Source organism: Protopterus annectens, chromosome 6.part0 (assembly GCF_019279795.1).
Source record: "Protopterus annectens isolate FY-2018-M chromosome 6.part0, PAN1.0, whole genome shotgun sequence".
Lineage (NCBI taxonomy): Eukaryota > Metazoa > Chordata > Ceratodontiformes > Protopteridae > Protopterus > Protopterus annectens.
This window is the reverse complement of record NC_056737.1, coordinates 98,641,119-98,665,726: the sequence shown is the minus strand read 5'-3', so window position 1 is coordinate 98,665,726 and position 24,608 is coordinate 98,641,119.

The window sequence follows — 24,608 nt, the reverse complement described above, 5'->3', positions numbered from 1 at the left end:
ACACATAGATTAATATATATAATAAAATGATATACTATACTATATATACTTATACATATTCCATTTATTACATATACGCATTGGTTATATATATACATATATCTTGTTAGAGATATATATTTACATAATTTTGGTATAAATACACTTCACATATATACATCTATTTCTTGTATAAAACATAAAATTATACAATTAATTAATTTTAATATTCCTACTTGAAGTTTATCCAGGCATATTTACAATGTACCCATTTAAATGTTTGAATAAATAATTATATGTCCCGGTTGCAGAAAATGAATATAAAAAACATAAAATGGTTGATGCTAACCATTTACCCTTGAGGCGTACTAATACTTATACTAATGGCAATCTGTTTTAGTGCAACACAGGGTCTCTTTGTTATATAAATCCCTGCAACATCTTAATAATCTATATTGAAACCTATTTTAGGTATAATTATAATACCTCACTAATGAATTGTATAAATAATTCCATCAGATGTTTATGCTGTATGAAAAAAGAATGGTTTACACTCAAGGGCAGATGACGACGATTTCTTGTGATAATTCCTTCTGCGATATATTCGATTTTATAATGATTTTTTATAACAATGTAGATTTTCTTTTATATAATTGCTTAATTGTTTGCAATTATTTTAATTGAAAACCAATGGCAACACTATATAAAGGGTGGAACTATACCATGTTACGTAAAGATCTGAAGAAGCTAAAGTTTAGTGAAAGCGCTCATCGTTATTTCTGTTTTGTTTGCTGAATTTTAATAAATGGACTTGAATGTTTACTGAATTTGCATCGACTCTACTTGGATAATTGGATATTTGGACTTATACTGTCAGAAGTTTGTAACGGACCTGTTACCCACTTCGCGCACAAGTACCTGTCTGTTTTTTTCTTGATTTATTACACTTACTATGGTACAAGTGTGCTAATCCGATGGGCTGTTAACTTCGCATTTACAAATTGGTTTATAGCTTGGATGTTGTTCCTAGATGTCAAAGCTGTTTTCAGTATTAATTTGTCTTTTAAAGTATTCCTTACTAAGTTGTATTCGCATTTATTCATGTTTTATTGTTGATTCTTCATCAAATCCAAAATATTTATACACTCCCTCTTGCTCAAGTTCTTTTATATTATATTCTTGTCCCAAACTGATGTTTTTCTGGTGCTGCAGTTTTCCTGCTTTAAAGGTTGCTTTTGCAAACTTCTGTTTGAGAAAATGAATGTTTAAGCGATTAGTTTTCTGTATGCAATTATTTATTTATTTATTTAACATTTGTTTACCAGGAAAGTCTGATTTGGAACAAGGCCAATTTTCAGACTTGGCACAGGGATAAATGCTCTAGATGCATGTTTTTGAATGGGGTGGAGACCGGAGCATCCAGAGGTTACCCACACAAAAACAGGGAAGACATGCAGACTCCACACAGAAGGCACTCCAGTCAAGAATTGAACTGGAGGACCTCTTGCTGGGAGGTGACAATGCTACCACTGCACCAATGCACCTTCCAATTAATGCTGGAAATGTATGGAGAAAGCTAAAAAAAAGTATATACTAATACTGAAAAAGGAGGCAAAGACTTGCAAAACTATTTGCTAGTTCCCATAGTACCCTAGCAGCCTGCAGACTTCTACTATCCGAGTTTCACTGCACTTTGAGAAAATGAGTGTGTCGGCATGTGGTTTTCTGTATGCTGGAAATTCATAGAGAAAGGTAAAAACAGTATACACTGATACTGGAAGAATGAGCTTTACCTGGCACAGTCTTGCATAGCTGTTTTCTAGAGTTTACAGCACCCTAGCAGCCTACAGAGTTTCATCCTCTTACCTTTACCGCTGTTTGAAAAAATGAATGTTTTGGTATGTTTTCTTGATTCTGGAAATGCATAGAGAAAGGTAAAAAATGTGCACACTAATATTAAAAAAGGACTTGTGCCAGGCACGCTATTGCACAGCTGTTTTGCTGTGTGCCTAGACCCTACAGAGTTTAAGCCTCCTAGCCTTACCACTCTATGAGAAAATAAATGTTTCAGCATGTAGTTTTCTCTATGCTGGAAAAGCAAGTAGAAAAGTAAAAACAGTATACACAGATACTGAAAAAATTGGTTATGCCTGGCACAATCTGCTTAGCAGTTTTTAGTGTGCATAGTACCCTAGCAGCCTGTAAAGTTTCAGCCTCCTAGCTTTACCACTCCTTGAGAAAATGAATGTTTCAGCACATAGTTTTCTCTATGACAGAAAAGTATAGAGGAAGTTAAAAAATACACTGATACTGAAATAAGGAGCTCTGCCAAGTCCATCCTGGCATAGCTATTTTGTGGTGTGCATAGTTTCCTAGCAGCAGCCTTCAGACTTTCATCCTCCTGGCATGCAGTTTTCTCTATGTAGTTAATGTTGGAAAAGCATAATGAAAGAAAGGTGAAAACAGTTTATATTGATACTGAAAGGACTTCTGCCAGGCACACAATTGCATAGCTGTTTTGCAGTGTACATACTACCCCAGCACCCTGCAGAGTTTCAGCCTGCTAGCTTTATCACTCTTTAGGGAAATACATTTTTTGTCATGCAGTTTTCTGTATGTGGTTAATGCTAGAAATGCTTAGAGAATGGTAAAAATGTTTACACTGATACTGATAGAAGGAGTTACACCAGGCACAGCCTTGCATAATCATTTTGTAGTGTGCATAGTACCTTAGCAACATGCATAGTTTCAGGGATCTGGCTTTACTGCACTTTGACAAAATTGAATGTTTCAACATGTAGTTTTCTCAGTTCTGGAATTGCATAGAGACAGCTAACATTATACATTTCTACTGAAAGAAGTAGGTATGCCAGGCACAGCCTTGCATAGCCATTTTGTAGTGTGCACTGTACCCGAGCAACCTGCAGAATTTCAGACTCCTAGCTTTACTGGTCTTTGAGAAAATGAATGTTGTGACATATAGTTTACTCTATGCTGGAAATGTGCAGAGAAAGGTAAAAACCATATACACTGATACTAAGAGGAGGAGTTATTCCAAGAACAGTCTTGCATAGCTATTTAGTATTGTGCATAGTTTCCGACCAGCCTTCAGAGTTTCAGCCTCCTTGCTTTGGCACTGTTTGAGAGAATGAATATTTTGTCATGTAGTTTTCTCAATGCTGTAAATTTTCTACAGTCAGGTAATAAAATTATACACTGATACTGAAAGAAGGAGTTATGCCAGGCACAGTCTTACATAACCATTTTGTAGTGTGTATAGCACCATAGCAGGCTACAGACTTTCATCCTCCTAGCTTTACCAGCCTTTGAGAAAATTAGTGTTTCGGGCATGTCATTTTCTCTGTGCTGAAGGAAACTATGAAAGGGGGTGAAATACTAGTAACCGACACAGCAACCTACAATAACAAAATAGTAGCAATGCTCTCCAATAACACATACTACAAAACAACCGACCTGAACAAGATACAAGAGGCATATACAAAGATCAATGACAAACTCCTATTTCTTTGTGGAGAATCACTTATAAGCAACAGATTAATGGAGTTTTTAACAGTGGATCACCCCAGACTCCCGAATTTCTTCAGAATCCCCAAACCCCACAAGTCCATCACCAACCCCGCATACCGACCAGTCATTGCCAGTGGAGGAAGCATCACAGAAGCAATGTCAGTGTTCCTAGAAATTAAGATCAAATCTATATCTGAAAGAAACCCTTCTTTCATCCTTGACACGGGTGACCTCCTGCAAAAAATCAAGAACATCCCAGCTAAAGAAGATTCTTTCCTAGTGACTACTGATGTGGAATCCCTATATACAGTTTTACCCCACAATTACTGTATTACAGTGGTAGCTGAAGCCCTCAGCAGCCAGGGATTTGATAAGGAATTTGAAATTGAGGTCACTAGTAGACTGTTAAACTTACTCCTCACTAACAACATTTTCAGCTTTGACAACCGGTACTTTAGACAGAAACTGGGGATTGCCATGGGGGCAGCAATGGCCCCAAGCTTAGTGAACACTGCCCTGGGGAAATGGGAGAATGAATACATTTATAGCTCCCAATTTTACAATAAAATGGAATGCTACCTACATTACATCGATGACATACTGATCGTATGGAATGGGACAGAACAGGAACTACAACAATTCTTTTCCCACATCCACAACTCAACAGATTTTTTAAAGTTTACAAAGAATTACACCAAAGAACAAACAACCTTCCTGAACCTCACGATTACCAAAGACAGTAACACTGAAAGACTCTCTAACAACCTATTCCTAAAACCCACGAGAACCAATTTACTTCTCCACCAGGCAAGCATGCACCCGTTACTCACCAAAAAGAATGTTATCAAATTAGAAGGACTAAGAATGGCATGGGTCTCCAAAGAGATCAGAGATTTCACCACCAACTTTATCAACTTGGAGAAAGATTTTTTAGAAAGGGGCTACAATATCAAATTTATCAGAATTATACGGGACCCCATCAGAGAGGCAAAATAGCTAATCCGGATTAAGGGACTTACACAGGCCACAACAAATGCGCATAAACTGGCAACAATAAAACCCTAACCAAATGGCTATGATCCTGACCTTCTCAACTGACTTTCAAAACCTAAAGAAAGTTATATTGGATGACTTGTACATCATCAGCAATCGCCCCATCATCGGGCCTTTATTCCCAGACATTCTGTCATTCAGCATCTGAAGAAACAGAAACCTTAAACAAATCCTTGAACAAGCCAGCAGGCACTCAGATCCATTTCCCTGGACCAAACCAGGCACACAACCTGCCTACGAAGCGGCTGCGGCTATTGTAAAATGGTTAGCAAATCAGACCATGTTGTATGCCCCAAAACCAACTTAACCTACAAAAACAAGGGCACTTTCAACTGCAATAATGAATGTGCGGTCTCTAGAACCCAATGCACAAAATGTAATAATTTTTACATTGGGAAAACCATGAACAAAATAAAAAACAGAATGGCCCATCATTTACACAATATCAGATATGCAAACCCAAACAATGCACTAGCAAGGCATGCCAAGGATAAACCTCTCCATAACTGCTTCAAATTCTACATCATCAATTACCTGGAAAAGAGGTCACTTAAAGGCCCCACAAATTTATTGCTAGAATGGCAGTTAAGACTCAATGTGAACAGGGGCTTTGGCTTGAATACGCACATTTCCATCAACTGCTTTCTGAACCTAAGGAAATGTAATCACCATGCTTACTACTAAAAGTTTTCATGAAATGACTGAGACTCCATTATGATTTTTTTTTTTTACATTTAAAAGTGACTCCATTACTGCTTTTAAATCTGCTTGTTCTTTTTAAATCTGTTTTTTTCATTTAAAAGTGTTTTCTCATTTAATTGTTTGTTTTCATATAATAGATTGTGATTTTAAAATGGCTCTGAACAGTCTAGTATTATTAATCACCTCTGGTTCCTTGTTTCTTAATGATCTGGACATTAAGAAATATAAACCAGCTCGCAACATGCACAATATGTGTCTTTCATGACTCAGGCAAAAAGACCTTCTGTACTGATGGTATTTTAAATTGTGTATGACTTTAACTATGTATATGGTTTGTGAGTTGTGATTTTCCGATCAGTTTTGGAATTATTAACCACCACGTTTTAATATATTTAAGTCAGAATGAACAGATAAATATATCAACAACATCGGATTACATTGTGCACAGCAAGACAACTGTAAGATCGAATAAACAGCAATGTTCAAAATTCATTTTACAGATTATTTTTAAAGCAAGCTAAGCAAGGGAGTTATAGTTCATAATGAGAGGAATGCTTATTGCATAATCCAGTTAGCATTATAGATTTTTTCTAGTTATCACTTTAATTTTAATTTTTAATTTAATTTTTTGAATTAACTTGAAAGATGTTATTCCTAATGTCATATTAATTAAATTGATGGCTGTGGTAGATCTGATGAAGCTTTAATGGCAAATGCACACTTATTTGAGGGGCCCGGTAAGTTTTATTAACAAGTTCCCACTCATTTATTTAAAAGTAATGGCACAGAGACTCTTTTTCTAATGCTTTTTAATGTTTTAAATGGCTCGCCAATGTGGGACCCACTCACAGCTCCAAGATCAACCCCAGTAATACTCTGGCTCACAATAAGTCCACACCCACCGTAATCCACCTTGTTTTCTCATTGGATGGCGAGTAAAGTTTTCCCCCAATCAATCACTCGCACAAACATTAATCATGCTCACCGTCCAGCCTCCTGGACTTCCTACCTTACACAATAATAGCTACACAGCCTATCCACTGACTTCCCGCATGCTTAGCCCCACCCCCGGGCTGGACATTTTTGTATTCTGGCACCCTCCCCTCAACTTATGACGTTTGCTGACTAATCAATCTAAGCGACTCCCGTGCAACAGTCGCCGTCCCCCCGCTCATCACTTCCCTATCCCCTGACCCACCCCTCAGCTGACATTGGTGACTGACCATCCAATCAAAATGACTCCCGTGCAACAGGGTCTGCTCTGATTGCCATTCCCCTATCCCTTGGTTCCCACCCCTCCGATTATAATGTAGTCTCTTACACCAATCCAGTCCACTCCTGTGCATCTTACCCCGCCCCATTTTCCACTCCCTCCTGCCGCCGGCATTTTTGTAATATGGCCCCCAAAAAGCACAACCACCAATCAGTACATTTTTTCCCATGGTTATACATTTGCTACGGGGACACACCAGCAGCCAATAAGTAATGGCTAAGATTTTCTAACACTCCCACAAAATTGTACCTCTTCACTCCCCCAAGCCCACGACAAGAACCTATAGTTTTAAAGATACAATTCTCGCTACTCCATTTACAACCATGATTGGTCAATTTCATTAAAATGACAAACAACGCTCTTACACACACACAAGAAAAAGAGCCCAATGCAGTTGTTCTTGTAGGCATTCAAAAGACTTAAAAACTGGTCATTGGGTTATATAAAGTTTTAATTATTGTTGAAAATAAAGTTTTAAACATGAAATAAAAGCCCAACTGTGTCCCCACTGTGATGACTGATATGTTTAAATGTAAAACAGCAGACTTCAACTGTAAAAAAAGTCCCACAAATGCTTTTGTATATTTTTTCATATAAAGAATTTTGTTATTGCAAGGCAATTGACTAATTTATAATTTGTGTAAGTTTGAATGTTCTGCTCATTACTGCGCTCATCTAACATGAATAAAGACATTTTTATTCTGAAAGGAACCTGTTTTGATCTCTAATTAATAATTTTTTAATTATTCTTTTCTGTGTTACATGATGATATTAACAATTTTACTATGAGCTTTAGATTTTTATTTATGATTAATATAAACTGTAAAATATAAAATCCCCAACAACAACCAGAATTTAATACCAGTTTCCATGAAGACAGTAAGGCCTTCCTATATTGGGATCATTAGCACTATCTCTTCATTTCTCAAGTTATGTAAAATAGCCTGGAAATGCATAGTGAAAGCTAAAAACAATAAACGGTCTTAGTGAAAGAGTAAGTTATGCCAGAGACAGGATTGCAGTACCATTTTGTAGGGGGGGAAGTACTCTGTGTACCAGAAGAGTTTCAGCCTCCTAGCCTTTCCTCTCTTGGAGAAAATCCAGTATTCAGGTATATTTTTCTCTGTGTAAAAATAGGATGAAAATGCATAGAGAAAGCTAAAAACAATAAACGGTCATACTGAAAGAGCAAGTTATGCCAGAGCCATAATTGTAGTACCCTTTTGTAGGGTGGATAGTACTCTGTCTCGCTGTAGTGTTCCAGTCTCCTAGGTTTCCCCTCTTGGAGAAAATCCATTTTTCAAGCGTATTTTCTCTATGTAAAAATAGAAAGGAAATGCACAGAGAAAGCTAAAAATAATAAATGGTCATTCTGAAACAGCACGTTATGCCAGAGCCAGGATTGCAGTACGCTTTTGTAGGGAGGATAGTACTCTGTGTACCAGTAGAGTTTCAGCACCCAAGCTTTTCCCCTCATGGAGAAAATCCAGTTTTCAGGCATATTTTTCTCTATGTCAAACTAGGCTGGAAATACATAGAGAAAGCTAAAAACAATAAATGGTTATTCTGAAAGAGCAAGTTATGCCAGAGCAAGGATTGTAGTACACTTTTGTAGGGTGGATAGTACTCTGTGTACCAGGAGTTTCAACACCCAAGCTTTTCCCCTCTTGGAGAAAATTCAGTTTTCAGGTGTATTTTTCTGTACGTGAAAATAGGCTGGAAATGCATAGAGAAAGCTAAAAACTATAAACAGTCATACTGAAAGAGTAAGTTATGCCAAAAGCAGGATTGCAGTACCCTTTTGTATGGTGGATATTACTTTGTGTCCCAGTATAGTTACAGCACCTGAGCATTTCAACTCTTGGAAAAAATCTAGTTTTCAGGTTTTTTTCTCTATGAAAAAAAGGACGAAAATGTAGAGAGAAACCAAAAATAATAAACGATCATACTGAAAGTGCAAGTTATGCCAGAGCCATAATTGCAGTACCCTTTTACAGGGTAGATAGAACTCTGTGTCCCTTTCAGCCTCCTAGCGTTTCCCCTCTTGGAGAAAATCCAGTTTTCAGGCATATTTTTCTCTATGTAAAAATAGGCTGGAAATGCATAGAGAAAGTTAAAAACAATAAACGGTCATGCTCAAAGAGCAAGTTATGCCAGAGCCAGAATTGCAGTAGCCTTTTGTAGAGTGGATAGTACTCTGCCTACCTAGGTTCCAGCCTCCTAGGTTTCCCCTCTTGGAGAAAATCCATTTTTCAACCATATTTTCTCTAAGTTAAAATAGAATGCAAATGCATAGAGAAAGCAAAAAACAATAAACTGTCATTCTGAAAAAGCAAGTTATGCCAGAGCCAGGATTGCAGTACCCTTTTGTAGGGTGGATAGTACTCTGTCTATCTGTAGAGATTCAGCCTCCAAGCTTTTCCGCTCTTGGAGAAAATCCAGTTTTCAGGCATATTTTTCTCTATGTAAAAATAGGCTGGAAATACATAGAGAAAGCTAAAAACAACAAACAGTCATACTGAAAGAGCAGGATGTGCCAAAGCCAGAATTGCAGAGCCTTTTTCGAGGGTGGGTAGTACTCTGTATAACTGTAGAGTTCAGCCTCCTAGATTTCCCCCTCTTAGAGAAAATCCAGTTTTCAGGTGGATTTTTCTCTATGTAAAAGTAGTCTGGAAATGCATAGAGAAAGCTAAAAACAATAAGCGGTCATACTGAAAGAGCAAGTTATGTGACAGACAGGATTAGAGTACCCTTTTGTAGGGTGGATAGTACTCTGTGTACCAGTAGAGTTTCAACACCCAAGATTTTGCCATCTTGGAGAAAATCTAGTGTTCAGAATTTCTTTTTCAATGCAAAAAGAGGCAATAATTGTATAGAGAAACCTAAAAAAAGGGTCATACTGAAAGACCAAGTTATGCCAGAGCCAGGATTGCAGTACCCTTTCATAGGGTGGATAGTACTATGTGTACCTGTAGAGTTTCAGCCTCCTAGCTTTCCCCCTCTTGGAGAAAATCCAGTTTTAAAGCGTATTTTTCTATATGTAAAATAGGCTAGAAATGCATAGAGAAAGCTAAAAATAATAAACGGTTATACTGAAAGACTAAGTTTTGCCAGAGCCAGGATTGCAGTACCCTTTTGTAGGGTGGATATAACTCTGTGTACTTGTAGAGGTTCAGCCTCCTAGCTTTTCCCCTCTTGGGGGAAATCCAGTTTTCAGGCGTATTTATCCCTAGGTAAAAATAGGCTGGAAATGCATAGAGAAAGCTAAAAACAATAAATGGTCATACTGAAAGAGGAAGGTATGCCAGCTGCAGGATTGCACTACTCTTTTGCAGGGTGGATAGTACTCTGTGTATCTGCAGAGTTTCAGCCTCCTAGCTTTTCACATATTGGAGAATATCCAGTTTTAAAGCGTATTTTTCTCTATGTAAAAATAGGCTAGAAATGCATAGAGAAAGCTAAAAACAATAAACGGTCATACTGAAAGAGTAAGTTACCCCAGAGCCAGGACTGCAGTATTCTTTTGTAGGTGGGAGTAGTACTGTGTATATGTGTAGAGTTTCAGCCTCCTAGCTTTTCCCCCTTAGAGAAAATCCAGTTTTCATGTGTATTTTTCCCTATGTAAAAATTGTCAAGAAATGCATAAAGAAAGCTGAAAATAATAAATAGTCATACTGAAAGAGCAAGTTATGCCAGAGCCAGAATTCTAGTACCCTTCTGTAGGGTGGATAGTACTCTGTCTAGCTGTAGTGTTCCAGTCTCCTAGGTTTCCTCTCTTGGAGAAAATACATTTTTCAAGCATGTTTTCTCTATGTAAAATTAGAATGGAAATGCATAGGGAAAGCTAAAAATAATAAATGGTTATTCGGAAAGAACAAGTTATGCCAGAGCCATGATTGCAGTACGAATTTGTAGGGTGGATAGTACTCTGTGTACCTGTAGAGTTTCAGCCTCCTAGCTTTTCCCCTATTGAAGAAAATCCAGTTTTCAGACATATATTTTTCTGAATGAAAATAGGCTGGAAATGCATAGAGAAAGCTAAAAACAATAAACAGTCATTCTGAAAGAGCAAGTTATGCCAGAGCCAGGATTGCAGTATGCGTTTGTAGGTTGGATAGTACTCTGTGTACCAGTAGAGTTTCAGCACCCAAGCTTTTCCCCTCTTGGAGAAAATCCAGTTTTCAGGTGTATTTTTTTCTAAATGAAAATAGGCTGGAAATGCATAGAGAAAGCTAAAAACAATAAACATTCATACTGAAAGAGGAAGGTATGCCAGAAGCAGGATTGCAGTACCCTTTTGTAGGGTGGATAGTACACTGTGTACCTGTAGAGTTTCAGCCTCCTAGTGTTACCCCTCTTGGAGAAAATCCAGTTTTTAGGCATATTTTTCTCTATGTAAAAATAGGCTGGAAATGCATAGAGAAAGCTAAAAACAATAAACGGTCATACTCAAAGAGCAAGTTATGCCAGAGCCAGAATTGCCATACCCTTTTGTAGAGTGGCTAGTACTCTGCCTAGCTGTAGTGTTCCAGCCTCCAACGTTTCCCATCTTGAAGAAAATCAAATTTTCAACTGTATTTTCTCTAAGTAAAAATAGAATGCAAATGCATAGAGAAAGCAAAAAAAAAATAAACAGTCATTCTGAAAGAGCAAGTTATGCCAGAGCCCGGCTTGCAGTACCCTTTTGTAGGGTGGATAGTACTCTGTCTAGCTGTAGAGATTCAGCCTCCAAGCTTTCCCCCTTGGAGAAAATCCAGTTTGTAGGCATATTTTTCTATTTGTAAAAAAAAGGTGGAAATGCATAGAGAAAGCTAAAAACAATAAACAGTCATACTGAAAGAGCAGGATGTGCCAGAGCCAAAATTGCAGAGCCTTTTTCGAGGGTGGGTAGTACTCTGTATACCTGTCATACTGAATGAGCAAGTTATGCCAGAGGGAAGATTGCAGTACCCTTTTGTAGGGTGGATTGCACTCTGTGTATCAGTAGAGTTTCAGCACCAGAGATTTTCCCCTCTTGGAGAAAATCTAGTCTTCAGATTTTTTTCTCTATGTAAAAATAGGCTGAAATTATATGAAAAAACCTAAAAATAAAAAAGGGTCATACTGAAAGAGCAAGTTATGCCAGAGCCAGGATTGCAGTACCCTTTTATAGGGGGATAGTACTGTGTGTATGTGTAGAGTTTCAGCCTAATAGATTTTCCCCTCTTGGAGAAAATCCAGTTTATCAGGCTTATTTTTCTCTATGTAGAAATAGGCTGGAAATACATAGAGAAAGCTAAAAACAATAAACGGTAACACTGAAAGAGCAAGCTATGCCAGAGACAGGATTGCAGTACCCTTTTATAGAGTGGATAGGACTATGTGTACCTGTAGAGTTTCAGCCTCCTATCTTTCCCCCTCTTAGAGAAAATCCAGTTTTCATGTATATTTTTTCTCTATGTAAAAACTGGCAGGAAATGTGTAAAGAAAGCTGAAAATAATAAACGGTCATACTGAAAGAGCAAGATATGCCAGAACCAGGATTGCAGTACCCATTTTTAGGGTGGATAAAACTCTGTGTACCTGTAGAGTTTCAGACTCCTAGCTTTTCCCCTCATGGGGAAAAATCCAGTTTTCAGGCATATTTATTGCTAGGTAAAAATAGGCTGGAAATGCATAGTGAAAGTTAAAAACAATAAACAGGCATACTAGAAGAGCAGGATGTGCCAAAGTCAAGATTGCAGTTCTGTTTTGAAGGGTGGAGAGTACTGCATGTACCTTAGAGTTTCAGCCTCTCAGCTTGTCCCCTCTTGGAGAAAATACAGGTTCAGGCATATTTTTCTCTATGTAAAAACAGCTGGAAATGCATAGAGAAATCTAAAAAGAATAAACAGTCATACTGAAAGAGCAATGTATGCCATTGCCAGGATTGCAGTACCCTTTTGTAGGATGGATAATACTCTGTCTACCTGTAGAGTTTCAGCCTTGTAGCTCTTCCCCTCTTGGAGAAAATAAAGTTTTCAGGTGCATTTTTCTCTACAAAAAATTAGGCTGGAAATGCATAGAGAAAGCTAAAAACAATAAAGGGTCATACTGAAAGAGCATGTTATGCCACAGCCAGAATTGTGATACACTTTTTAATATGATTAGCACTCTGTCTACCTGTAGAGTTTCATCCTCCAAGCTTTCCCCCTCTTAGAGAAAATCCAGTTTTCAAATGACTTTTTCTCTATGTAAAGATAGGCACAAAATGCATAGAGAAAGCTAAAAACAATAAAATGTCACATTGAAAGAGCAAGTTAGGCCAGAGCCAAGATTGCTGTACTCTTTTGTAGGGGGGACAGTACTGTGTGTACCTGTAGAGTTTCAGCCTCCCAGCTTTTCTCCTCTTGGAGAAAATCCAATTTTCATGCGTAGTTTTCTGTATGTAAAAATAGGCTGGAAATGCATAAAGAAAGCTAAAAACAATAAATAGTAACACTGAAAGAGCACGTTATGCCAGAGACAGGATTGCATTACCCTTTTATAGGGTGGATAGTACTCTGTGTTCCTGTAGAGTTTCAGCCTCCTAACTTTTCCCTCCTGGACCTGGAACCTCAAGACATAAGACATGCAACACATAGTTCTTAAAGTTAGTGTGCTAAACAGTCACAGCCCTTAAGGCCAAACACAATGCCAGACACACTTGTTATAGGTGACTCCATAGTCAGACACACTGACGTCCCACTCACCAGACTGAACAAGGAAAAGATCACAGTAAGCTGCCTGTCGGGCGCTAGAATCCGCCACATAACACAAGCACTCAGGTCACTCCACAGCAAGTACAAGTATGACTCAGTCATTGCCCATGCTGGTGTGAACGACCTGAGACGTACCTCCCTGGACTACATGAAAAGAGACATAGAGGAGCTCTCAGATTATGTAGCCCAGGCCGGTATGACCCTGACCCTGAGCAGTATCCTACCCTCACCAAGAATGATGCCACAATACAGAGACAAAATGATCAGCTTTAATAATTGGCTTAATTACTGGTGTCATTCTAAGGGGATCCAATGCCTGTCTGCCTGGGATGACATGCTTGACAAGCCATGCTGCTTTGCAAGGGACAGCTTGCACCTGTCACCCCTGGGTTTCCAGATATTGGCAAAGGCTCTTGCCACCCCCATAGTGCCTTTTTTAGGCAAGGCTCAAATGATAAACCTACCACCCTAGAAAACAAAAATGGAAAAAAACTAAGGGTAATACTGCTCAATGCCAGAAGTCTAAACCTCAAAATGCACGCCCTCGAAGCCCTCCTCAGTATGGAGAATATCGATGTCTGTGCTGTGACTGAAACCTGGTTCAAGGCTCCTGAGAGCACCCCAGCACTATCAGGTTATACCTCATATCATGCGTTCCGGCCCCAAAATCCGGACCGAATCACAAAAGGAGGGGGAGTATCCATATTCATAAAGGATATCCACACCTCCAGGTTAGTGGCAATGCACGAAGCATCGGAGACCATCCAGGTGCAATTAACCATAAGTAAAACTGCCCTACAGTTTGTAGCATGCTACAGACTACCCTCTCAAACTCAGGAAACCCACACAGCCTTCCTGAAGACACTGGAGAGTATGAATGTCTCTCCAAACACCATCATATTGGGTGACTTCAACTACCCAAACATAGACAGGGAACATTACTCAAGCCCCAACACCCTAGCCCAAAGTTCCTGGAGTTCATAAACTCAAATGCTATGGAACAACTGGTCACCATTCCCACAAGAGGAGAAAATATACTAGACCTGATCATCACAAACATGGGGACAAAATGCTCCACACCGGAAGTATATCCCTCATTGGTGAGATCAGACCATAAATTAATCTCACTGGAGATCCACATCCCACCCCCAACCCCAGCAAAAAAGACCACAGTGAAGAACTTCTCAAAAGCAAACTTCACACTTCTTAAGACTGGAGTGGTATCCTTCAAGGCCCCCAAGCCAGTGGAAACCACAACCCATGCAGCTGAAACCCTTACAAATGCCTTCTACGAGCACCTCCAGGAATGTATGGATCAAGCAATCCCTAATAAAATCAAGACCCTTTCCACCAAAGGCAGGCGCCCGGTCTGGTGGACCCCAGCCATAAACAAACTCTACAACAAGAGGAGAAAGCTACTACATGACAGAGCAAAATCCCTAAAAGGGAAGGCATCTCTGATCAATGCTAGCAAAAAACTACGATCACTCATAAAATCATCCAAGGCCAACTTTGAGAGAAAAATCGCTAAAGACACAAAAGACAATCATAAGGCCTTCTTTAGCTATGTTAGAAACCTCGGTGGAAACTCCCAGATATGCTCAGAATTAGTCCAAAATGATACAAAAATCACTGAACCCACAGACATTGCCAATATACTGGCAGACAGGTTCAGTGCAAATTTCTCCCCTCCCTCCCCCCCAAAAGGAGAAATATCTATCCCACCAGAGTCTAGCATCCCAAACATCTCAGATGCCCAGGTGAGAGCTGCTCTCTCTAAAGCAAAAAACACAGCATCAATGGGACCGGACAGTGTCCCCGGCTGTGTACTACATGAACTCAATGAGGAACTAAACCCACACATAAGGCTGCTGTTTAATCTTAGCCTTACTACAGGATACATACCAAAAGAATTGCGTACGGCAACTGTGGTCCCACTCCACAAAGGCAGTGCTTCTACGGACCCTGGAAATTACCGCCCCATAAGCTTGACAAGCCTTGTCTGCAAAGCTATGGAGAGGATCATAATGGAACTCATAAATAAAGACATTGGGGACCTACAGACACTGGATCCTACCCAATTTGGCTTTGTCAAGGGCAGATCCTGCCTCTTGAACTTGGTCGACTTTTTCGAAACAGTCATTAAGGCCATTGATGAGGGTAAGGCAGTTCACATAGCCTACCTTGACCTAGCAAAAGCGTTCGACACAATACCCCACTCAGGCATCATAGAAAAGCTCACCAGCTTAGATGTAAACCCATATGTCACAAGATGGGTTGCAAACTGGCTCAAGGACAGAACCCACAGGGTTAGAGTTGCTGGTGCCATGTCAGTCTCTAAGCCGGTCATGAACGGTGTCCCACAGGGCTCAGTCCTGGGCCCCCTCTTGTTCGGCATTTATTTTTCTGAAGTGCAGGCTAACATAAGGGGATTGTGGCTGACAAAATTTGCAGATGACTGCAAACTGGGCACCATAATTGATACTCCATCAGACACAGACATCCTCCAGAGAGGTCTCATAGAAATGGATAACTGGTGCCAAAGCCATGGCCTTAAGCTAAATGCCAAAAAATGTATAGTCATACCCTTTGGGAAAAACAAGGTAACCCCTAATTACCACATAGGTGGTAATCCATTAAACATGGAAGAAGTTATCAGGGACCTGGGGACCCAAGTTGACAGTAACCTCTCTTTTGACACTCACATTGCCAAAGTGGTTAGGAAGACCTTCTACATTGCCCACCTGATCATGAAGGGATTCACATCCAGATCAGGAGAGGTCATTGTACCCCTGTACTCTTCACTTATCAGACCAATGATTGAGTACAACGCCCCATTCAGAATGTACCTTACCCGACACCTGCAGCACTTGGAAAGACCCCAAAAGTTCCTCACCAAAAGGATAAAGGGGCTCAAACATATGTCATACACTGCCCGACTGAAGAAACTCCAGCTCTATTCAGTCGCATACCGTCTGCTCAGAGGTGATCTGTGCCTGATATACAAGGCCATGTCCAACCCGGAATTAATGGACATGCTCCACCTCAAAAAATCCAAATCCACCAGAGCCACGAGAGCAAGAGACTTAAACCTCAACACGGATATAAATAGGACGTGCTGGAGGGACAGATTCATCACCCAGAGACTCCCTACACTATGGAACAGAATCTCAGTCCATGTGAGACAGAGCCCCTCACTGACTCTGTTCAAGAGAAATCTTGACGAGTGGATGGGAGATCGTAGGTTTACCCCGGGAATCATCTCTGTGTCACTGCTGGACAGAGGCACAGCAAACTAATGGGTATAGTATTCTCATCCTAAGGGGTGGTGAAAGCCACACACACTCTGGCTAGGCTTATAAATGCCCTAGGGCAGATAGCCTAACCTATGAACCTATGAACCTATGGAGAAAATCCAGTTTTCATGCATATTTTTCTCTGTGTAAAAATTGGCTGGAAATGCGTAAAGAAAGCTAAAAATAATAAAGGGTCATACTGAAAGAGGAAGTTATGCCACAGCCAGAATTCCGGTATACTTTTTAGTTTGGATAGTACTTTGTCTACCTTCAGAGTTTCAGGCTCCAAGCCTTCCCCCTTGGAGAAAATTGATTTTTCAGGTGACTTTTTCTCTATCTAAACATAGGCTGGAAATGCATAGAGAAAGCTAAAAATAATAAATGGTCGTATTCAAAAAGCAAGCTATGCCAGAGCCGGGGTTGCAGTACTCTTTTGTAGGATGGAAAGTACTGTGTGTATGAATGGAGTTTCACTCTGCTAGCTTTTACCCTCTTGGAAAAAATCCATTTTTCAGATGTATTTTTCTCTATTTACAAATAGGCAGGAAATGCATAGAGAATGCTAAAATTAATAAAAGTTCATAGTGAAAGAGCAAGTTATGCCAGAGCCAGGACTGCAGTACCCTTTTGTAGGGTAGATAGGACTCTGTCTATCTGTAGAGTTTCAGCCTCCAAGCGTTTCCCCTCTTGGAGAAAATCCAGTTTTCAGGCATATTTTTCTATATGTAAAAATAGGCTGGAAATGCATAGAGAAAGCTAAAAAGAATAAACGGTCATACTCAAAGAGCAAGTTATGCCAGAGCTAGAATTGCAGTACCCTTTTGTAGAGTGGATAGTACTCTGTCTAGCTGTAGTGTTCCAGCATCCTAGGTTTCCCCTCTTGGAGAAAATCCGTTTTTCAACCATATTTTATCTAAGTGAAAACAGAATGCAAATGCATAGAGAAAGCAAAAAACAATAAACGGTCATTCTGAAAGAGCAAGTTATGCCAGAGCCAGGATTGCAGTATGCTTCTATAGGGTGGATAGTACTCTGTGTACCCATAGAGGTGCAGCCTCCTAGCTTTGCTCCTCTTGAAGAAAATCCAGTTTCCATGTGTATTTTTCTCTACATGAAAATAGGCTGGAAATGCATAGAGAAAGCTAAAAACAATAAACAGTCCTACTGAAAGAGCAAGATATCCCAGAACGAGAATTGCAGTACCCTTTTGTAAGGTGGATAGTACTCTGTGTACCAGTAGAGTTTCAGCACCCAAGATTTTCCCCTCTTGGAGAAAATTTAGTTTTCAGATTTTTTTTCTCTATGTAAAAATAGGTTGTAATTGTCTAGAGAAACCGGAAAATAAAAAAAGGGTCATACTGAATGAGCAAGTTATGCCAGAGCCAGGATTACAGTATCCTTTTGTAGGGTGGAAAATACTCTGTGTACCTGTGGAGTTTCAGCCTCCTAGCTTTTCCCCTCTTGGAAAAAATCCTGTTTTAAAGAGTATTTTTGTCTATGTAAAAATAGGCTAGAAATGCAAAAAGAAAGCTAAAAACAATAAACGGTCATACTGAAAGAGCAAGTTATGCCAGGATTGCAGTATTCTTTTGTAGGGGGATAGTACTGTGTGTACGTGTACAATTTCAACCTAATAGCTTTTCCCTCTTGGAGAAATTACAGTTTATCAGGCATATTTTTCTCTATGTAGAATTAGGCTGAAAATACATAGAGAAAGCAAAAAACAATAAATGGTAACACTGAAAGAGCAAGTTATGCCAGAGACAGGATTGCAGTACCCTTTTGTAGAGTGGACCTGTAGAGTTTCAGCCTCCTATCTTTCCCCGTCTTAGAGAAAATCCAGTTTTCAGGTATATTTTTTCTCTATGTAAAAATTGTCTGGAAATACGTAAGGAAAGCAAAAAATAATAAATGGGCCTACTGAAAGATTAAGTTTTGCCAGAACCAGGATTGCTGTACCCATTTTTAGGGCAGATAAAACTCTGTGTACCTATAAAGTTTCAGCCTCCTAGCTTTTCCCCTCTTGGAGAAAATCCAGTTTTCAGGCATATTTATCCCTAGGTAAAATAGGCTGGAAATGCATAGAGAAAGCTAAAAACAATAAATGGGCATACTAGAAGAGCAGAATGTGCCAAAGCCAAGATTGCAGTACCATTTTGTAGGGTGGATAGCACTGTGTGTATCTGTAGCATTTCAGCCTGCCAGCTTTTCCCCTCTTGGGGAAAATCCAATTTTTAAGCTTATTTTTCTCTATGTAAAAATAGGCAGGAAATGCATAGAGAAGGATAAAAACAATAAAAGGTCATACTGAAAGAGCAAGTTATGCCAGAGCCAGGAATACAGTACCCTTTTCTAGGGTGGATAGTACTCTGTCTACCTGTAAAGTTTCAGTCTCCCAGCTTTTTCCCTCCTGGAGAAAATCCAGTTTTCAGGCATATTTTTCTCTATGTAAAAATAGGCTGGAAATGCATAGAGAAAGCTAAAAACAATAAAGGGTCATACTGAAAAAGCAAGTTATGCCACAGCCAGAATTGCGGTTCACTTTTTTAGTGTGGATAGAACTCTGCCTACCTGCAGAGTTTCAGCCTCCAAGCTTTCCCCCTCTTAGAGAAAATCCAATTTTCAGGTGACTTTTTCCTCTATCTAAAAATTGGCTGGAAATGCATAGAGAAAGCTAAAAACAATAAATGGTCATATTGAAAGAACAAGCTATGCCAGAGCCAGTATTGCAGTACTCTTTTATAGGATGAATAGCACTGTGTGTATGAGTGGAGTTTCACCCTGGCAACTTTTACCCTCTTGGAGAAAATCTATTTTTCAGACATATTTTCTCTATTTAAAAATAGGTTGGAAATGCATAGAGAAAGCTAAAATTAATAAAAGGTCATAGTGAAAGAGCAAGTTATGCCAGAGCCAGGACTGCAGTACCCTTTTGTAGAGTAGATAGGACTCTGTCTACCTGTAGAGTTTCAGCATCCTAGCTTTACCCCTCTTGGAGAAAATCCAGTTTTTAGGTGTAGTTTTCTTTATGTAAAAATAGGATAGAAATACATAGAGAAAGCTAAAAACAATAAATGTTCATACTGAAAGAGCAGGATGTGCCAGAGCAAGAACTAAAGAACCCTTTTGTAGGGTGGATAATACTCTGTGAACCTGTCGAGATTCAGCCTCCTAGCTTTCCCCCTCTTGGAGAAAATTCAGTTTTTAGGCTTATTTTTCTATTTGTAAAAAAGGCTGGAAATACTTAGAGAAAGCTAAGAACAATAAAAGGTCATACTGAAGGAGCATGTTATGCCAGAGCCAGAATTGCAGTAAATGTTTGTATGGTGGTTAGTACTCTGTCTACCTGTAGAGTTTCAGCCTCCTAGCTTTTCCCCTCTTGGAAAAAATCCAGTTTTTAGGCATTATTTCTTTATGTAAAAATAGGCTAGAAATGCATCGAAAAAGCTAAAAACAATAAATCGTCATACTGAAAGAGCAGGATGTGCCAGAGCCAGAATTGCAGAACCCATTTGTAGGATGGATAGTACTCTGTGTGCCTGTAGAGTTCATCCTCCTAGATTTTTCCTTCTTAGAGAAAATCCAGTTTTCAAGTGGATTTTTCTCTATGTCAAAGTAGGCTGGAAATGCATAGAGAAAGCTAAAAACAATAAACAGTCCTACTGAAAGGGCGAGTTATGCCAGAGCCAGAATTCTAGTACCCTTTTGTAGGGTGGATAGTACTCTGTCTAGCTGTAGTGTTCCAGTCTCCTAGGTTTCCCCTCTTGGAGAAAATCCATTTTTCAAGTGTATTTTCTCTATGTAAAATTAGAATGGACATGCATAGGGAAAGCTAAAAATAATAAATGGTCATTCTGAAAGAGCAAGTTATGCCAGAGCCATGGTTGCAGTATGAATTTGTAGGGTGGATAGTATTCTGTGTACCTGTAGAGTTTCAGTCTCCTAGCTTTTCCCCTCCTGGAGAAAAACAAGTTTCCAGGGGTATTTTTTCTCTATGCAAAAACATGCTTGAAATGCATAGGTAAGCCAATATTTATTAAACACAAAACAACAAAGATAAAAGACAAACAGCAAAAGAAATAAGGGGACAACAAAAAGGAAAACCACAAAGAAATCACAAAATAAAGTTGGCATACCCCATTCAGTTAACCAAAACTTCAACATCTGTATCAACTGAGGAACTGGAATTATGTACTTCTGATAAAATGCTTTACACCTTGCCGACCATAGTAAATACATGATGGAACAAAGGACAAAATCAGCTGCCCTAATGGCAGCAGACCAAGAAACTTTATAGTCCCCCCACTGACACTTAGACAGACTAAGAGGATAAAGGCAAGGAACAAAAAAATCCTGACGAAACAACTTCCAAAACCCAGCAATCCTCCTACATGAAAACAAAAAATGTAAAATAGTTTCTGGTTCTCCACAGTGCATAAAACATAATTTGTCCCCGTCCAGGGCTGTATGTACATGACATTTAATAGGCAATCTATCTAAAGACAATCTCCATAGAAAATCATGCCACTGAGGCACTGCTTTGAGAAATCTACGCCTATTAAACAAACCCTGCTGTTGAAAAGAAGTCAAAGTTTCATAAGCATTAATAAAAACAGAGGCAGACATAACCTGGGAATACCAAGTAGGAAAGGATAAATTAACATCAAAATCATAAAGCTTATGTCGTTTCACAACCAAAACCACATCACGATAAAAGGAAGAAGGGCAAGGAGGCCTCTTGCCCATCAACAACGCCTCCCAAAACCCAGGTGCCATATTTCTATAAATGTCTGCAAGCATAGAAAAGGACTGTGATCTTAAACGAGAAAAAAGCCTATGCAAAAACATAATTTGTAAAAAAAGAACAGGGTGTTTTAATCCACACCCCCCATGGTCTGATGGGGCATAAACTGTACCCCGGGGAATGGGATTCAAACCTGACTTCCAAAAGAAACAAAAAATAAACGAAGAAACCAAGCAATCCAAATAGTTGGAAAAAAATACACAGAAAAAACATAAAGAAGCTTGGCCAAAAAAATAGAATTCAACAACAAGGCCTTCTTCTTAAAAGAAAGGCGAAAGGTTTGCCAGTAATTCAATTTCAACAAGGAAGAAGACAAAAGAGATTTGCAGTGCTGTGCAACAAAGTCATCAGAACCAAAAGGAACTCCTAGTATGTGCACCCCAGTGCGAACCACTGGAAAACCAAAAGGACGTCAGGGGAATCATCTCTAGGAGAGTAGAAAAAGGACTTGGTAAGGTTAACCGACCACCCCACTAACTGCAAAATAGGGAAAAACTGCTGCAAAAAATAAGTGTCAACCTGATCAGGATCATCCACAAACATAGCTAAGTCATCAGCATAGGAAACCACCCTGGGAATGAGTACCCCCTGACAAGAAAAGGAACATGGAGAAAGAAGAGCTTTGTGCCGAAAAGAGAAGGTGGCAGCACCCACCACCAAAGCCAATAAGTAACTACTCAAAGGACACCCTTGACGAATTCCATTTAACATTGGAAGAGAAGAACCTAAGTGACCATTAACCAAAGGAGAAAGTGTAGAACCCTGAAAAATAGAAGAAAGACAACCAAGAAACTTCTTCCCAAAACCATAGGAAGAAAGAATAGAGAAAAGAACAGGATGAGAGATGTTGTCAAAGGCTTGAGACAAGTCACAGGAAAGAACACCACCCAAAGGAGGAGAAGAGAGAGAAACTGATTTATAAAGATGCAAAAGATCCCAGACTGGTCGACCCGGCACACCAAAAACCCCAGGGTCCAAAAGGAGAGACATGGAAGCAGACAGACGAAGCTGTAAGATCTTCATGAAAATCTTGTAGTCTGTATTACAGAGCGAAATAGGTCTCCAATTTTTTAATTCCGCCTTATTACCTTTTTCCACAAAAATTTCACTGCAACAGAAAGAAAGGAAACATCATTAATACCAAAAGACAACCAGTCATTAAACATAGAAACCAACACCTGCAAATGGTCATCCGTCAATCTAGTATAGAAAAGGTAGGGTATACCATCCAAACCAGGAACAGAAGTCAGGTTAGTAAGATTACGGATGGCATGGCGCACTTCTGACAAAGTGATGGCAGCATCAATACACGCCCTATGAGAAGGGGCAACCTTTGGTAACCCCCAAAATATGAAACAGGTGTTTTACCACCATATAAATGAGACAAATGTTGAAAAACAATATTTTGCATCCCTTGCAGGGTGTTACACAATGTGCCCTCGGGAGACTTGAGACATTGCATGGTGGAGGTGTGTCGGAGCCTCTGCTTCCCCACATAAGGTAAATATTCCTCACCCGAACCCTTTAAGGAATGGGCCAAGTTAAAGAGGTTGGTCTTCACTCTCCACATTTAATTCATAAAGCCTGCGCAAAGCTGTGAGGGTAGAAGACAAATTTGCATTAGCATGACATACATAATCGTGATATGCAGCAGAAGTAGACACTTTAAGTTGTAAACAACATTCATGAACATAAGCACAGTACCTGGCCATCAATTTTATCTTAAAATCCCTCCACCAATGTCTTTCGGAATCATACAAATCCCAGATGGACATCTGTCCGTGCCACAGGTCCTGCCAAATGACAGCCCAGTCATCAGATTGTATACGAGTCGGGCTCATCTTCACATAGCTTTTCCCTCTATGCAAAGTAGTGGCAGAGCCAAAAGTATATGCCAAAAGAGCATGGTCGGTAAATGGAAGAAAGAAATAATTAAAATTAGAACAAGCAACATCAGGGGTATGCCAACAAAAATCAATTAAAGTACGAACTGTACCTTTAAAATAAGAAAAGTCCCGAGTAAAACTTAATGACAAACCAGCTTGCGACAATATTTTGTGGCATAGCTTAACATCACATTTATCTTTGTGAGAGACATCAGTCATATGGGCATTAAAATCCCCACGATGATTGAATAGTCCACCTGCAAAAAAGGTTGAAGACATTTAAACAATTTACATCTCTCACCCAGACTAACATAAGCATAAATAAAAAAGACTCTATAATAATCCGACTGAAACTTAATGTCCAAACAAAGTAAACGACCTGGCACCAAGTGTATAACATCCAAAACACGTACTGTGGAGGAATTCCACAACACCACCAAACCAGAGTGTTTATCCAGCCCCGTTGACCACTGAACATCATAAGGACACAACCCAGACCATTGTTCTTGAAGTTCCAAGGGCAGCTGACCAACATCCAGTAAACACAATAAGTCAAACTGGTACGTCTGAATCCAATCTGCGACACAAATCCGTTTCGACAAAGAAAGCATGAGATTGACATTACAGAATGCCATCAGGAAATTAGCCATATCCAACATCCGGAGTGTCTATCGATCCCTTCTGCAAAGTTTTAATACGTCCTCTGGAGGCCGAACGACCACGCCTCCACCCTGCAGCACTACCAGAAGAAGAGTCCAATAAAGGAGAAGAAGGAGAAACCATTGGGTCACTTTCGTGGTGAGATTCAACAATTATGGGAACAGCCGAATGTGCAGAAGAAAGAGAAGAAGCAACTAAAGCAGCTTGAACCACGTCAGTATCAGAAGGGTCCACTTCCATGTCAGCATCGGTCTGAGGTACAGAGAAAGACTGCTGAACACCTGGTAAAAGGGGTTGGGATGGAGAACTAGGAGGCATGTCATCCTCCAAGGGTACATTTAGCGGTGGAACATATGCATCAGAGGGACCAGCCACTTGGGACGTATGATGACCCTGACTGTCCACAGCCATATGACTACCCTGCTCTTCAGCACTGGCAGCAGAAGAAGAAACAGAAAGTACGGTATCCGAAACTTTCTCCACAGCAACCTTCGAAACAGGTTCCTCCAGTGGAGTGTCCACCAACGGGCACTGGGACCAATGGTGGGCTTCTCCGCAATGAGGACATTTATTAGGACAGGACCTGGTAAAGTGCGAAAGAGAGCCGCACCGAGTACATTTTTTGGCAGGACAGTCAGATATCAGGTGAGAAAAGTCCCCACAAAAGAAACAAAACGTGGCTGGCCAGCATATCTAATTGTGCCTCTA